Source organism: Rosa rugosa, chromosome 1, assembly GCF_958449725.1.
Source record: "Rosa rugosa chromosome 1, drRosRugo1.1, whole genome shotgun sequence".
Taxonomy (NCBI): domain Eukaryota; kingdom Viridiplantae; phylum Streptophyta; class Magnoliopsida; order Rosales; family Rosaceae; genus Rosa; species Rosa rugosa.
In genome coordinates this window covers 35,938,718-35,941,978 of record NC_084820.1, presented here as the reverse complement: position 1 = coordinate 35,941,978, position 3,261 = coordinate 35,938,718, and positions in this window count along the sequence as shown.

Genomic DNA, 3,261 nt, shown 5'->3' with positions numbered 1-3,261 from the left:
ATAAATAAAATAAAAAAATGTTTTTAAAAAGTCGTGAATAGTGTCTCCGTGAAATATGTGTTTGTGTTTTATAGGAATTAGTTTTGGTGTTTTTTAGGAATTTGTTTTGTGTTTTTTTTAGGAGTTCCTAAATTTTAGGGATTCTTTGGTGTTTTTTAGGAAAAGTAGTTAGAGTTAGTTTTGACTTAGGATTTCTTGTTTGACTTGGTCAATAATTTGTTTTCTTGTAGATTAAGTAATTCTAATTAGTGTATAACTAGTAATCCTTGTTGTATGTGGATTTCTAATATGACTATGACTTGTAAGATGTATTCTAGTAGGAGTATGATTACTAATTTAACTCTAACTTGGATTCTTTGTAATTTTCAAATTGTTGTCTATATTTACTTGTTATTTTCGTTTGTCTTGTAAATTCTTTTTCTTATTTTTTCACATGTAAGTACCCTCAATCCCCGGCTTGAACGATCCCTGCTTATTCTATACTAACAACTACATTTTTCAGGGTTAAATTGGTGATTGCTTTTGCACGTATCAATGATGGATGCTCACGGCAACTCTTCTTCTCCCTTGGCCTTGCTTGAACTCGTGGAGATGACTAGAGGATGGAGAAGCTCACGGCAAAAGGAGAGGTTTTCTGATTTTTTTCTAAAGTGTAAAGCGTAAAGGATAGGAACCTCAACGTCTAGAATGAGATGTATATATAGGAGCACGGCTAGGGTTCACAAAGCAATCAAAAATTTCCACATCACTTCAACCAATGGTATGATGCCAAGTAAGCCCTTCTTTGTTGTTCAACCAATCACAAAATTCCAAATTAATTCCCTAATATATGGTTGCCGAAATTCCTTGTAAATATTCTGATTTTTCTCATTTATTTCAGCCAAACTTCCTTTAGGGAATGTAGGAATGAACCTAGACACCTTTTTAGCTTTTCTTGGTCTCCACCTTTTTCTCTTTCCTTTTATTTCTCCCTTGAATCTCTCTTGGTGTCATCTTCTTAGGGTTTCTTTGATTTTCACGTTGATTCCCCTTTTTCTCTCTCCATTTACACGGCAATTTCCCAATTAAATCCTCCAAGAATATCTCCAAGACATATCCTTCCTTGTATGGCGTCAATCACCTTTATCTTGATTGATTTTGACGCCAACTTTCTCTCTTCCTCTTAGGTTTTCACGGCAACATGGCTTAGGTCTCCAAAAATATCTCACATGCATCCCAAAACCCTAATTCCTTGGGCTTTTATCCATTTGCCGAAAATCCAAGTCATTCTTGAGAGTTCTTGGGCCTCCATGAGCCACTTTCATGCCATGTCATCATCAAATGTCTTCAAGAAGCTTCTCTCATGCCATGACACATCATTTTGCCGATTTCCTTTCTTGGTTGGCTCAAGAGTCTTGTTTTGGCAGGGTTTCCTCTTCTGAGTGGAGTTTCCTGGTTGAAACATGAAAGCTTCTTTTCTTCATTTAGCTCATTTATGCAGCCCTTAGTGGCTTGTCTTTACTCCCTCCAACGTTGGCTAGCTCCTCTTTCCATTTATGAGCTCATTTCAGCTCATTTATTCCAAAGTCCTAAAAATAGAAACTGTTACCAAAAATAGAAACTTTCCTAAAATGAAAAACGGAAACTTTCCTAAACTAAAATGGGAAACTTTCTAAAAATGAGAAATAGAAACTACAAAACGGAAACTTTCTACAATTAGGAACTTTCCCAATCAAAGAATGGAAACTTTCCTAAACAGGGTTTTAATAAGGAAATAACGCAAGAAATGTAGGGAAAAGCAAGTAAAACGTCGCATTAAAATGCTCCTATCATGGTTGACACGCAAACACGCTGGTCACGTGTTGTGCCATTGTCCACTTGTCATGCTGCTCATGCTACACTCCTAGCACATATCATATGACAACGGGCTCACTCCCCGAATCATCCTATTTAGTCAATTGGATTTGACTATGCTAGTGAGTTTACATCGAAGACTTTCGATGGTTATTGCATTGGGACTGATGTTGGACATCATATTCTCATGAACACACCCAAATCGTCTCGCGGAAACGACTACGATGGTAGTCCGGACATTGGTAATGCGCACCAGTCTCCTTATATCCGCTTGGGGTGATGCAATATCGCATGCAGCTATGCTAATCCGTCTACGACCTACCGCCACTCAATCTACCTCTGCGTTACAGCTAGTGACTAGGTACAAATATCGTACTTACGCACATTTGAGTGAGCCATTTATGTGCTAATTGCGCCGCCACAGCGCTCTATAATGGGTCCTTACAGACGAATAGGCAACTCAGTTGGATTTGAGATTCAACAATCGTCCGCCACTTAATGCCCTTGCACGACGATCTCCTTACCGCTAGATTTGCGGATATCACTTTGATGAGACAGTCTTCCCGTCGTTAGGGGGAGATAAGAACACGAATGTTCAACAGGAACGACAGGAATTGTCGTAGTTTGTCCCCACTATGTCTCATCTCGATCCCTGTTAAAGTGACAAGATCACACAAATATGCTGCAAACATGCCTGCAAGGATGGACGTCCCTACGAGAGGACGTAGCGCCACCCTACACAGAGGTAGGCATGGCGCCAACGCCATAGAGAGTGGCACTTTGGCATTACAGGCCATGACCCCAGCTAGGATGTGTGGGAGGCCCGTGAGTTCGAAGGATACTTTGGCACATTCCAATCCTTTGATCATCAAGACTCAAAATCCGTCTCATGAGAATCTTCCGGATTATGGTTATCGTTAGGGGACGCCTCAACGTCAGAACCTATTTCTGAGAATATAGAGCTCTATGAAAATTACACTAGTGTACATGAGACGTGGGATAGAAACTCCATCATAATTGATGATGTAGTTGCGCATTTCGTTGCGCATGAGTTTGTTGAGTCAGATGATATCGAACCACGCTCCGTTGATGAATGAATGCCAACGTAGAGAGATTTGGCCTAAATGGAAAGATGCGATCCAGGTTAAGATGGATTCTCTAACGAAGAGGAAGGTTTTCTGAGCCAGTAATGCCAACACCTCCTGACATAAAACCTATTGACTAATGGGTCTGATAGGAGCATTTTAATGCGACGTTTTAAGTATTATTTCCTCATATTTACTTAGTTATTTCCTTAAATAAATCTTTCTTGTTTAGGAAAGTTACTATTTTTAGAAAGTTTCTATTTTTAGTAATAGTTTCTATTTTCAGGTCCTTGGAGCAAACAAGCTGAAATAAGCTCAAAAGGGAAAGAAAAGCTGGAGAACT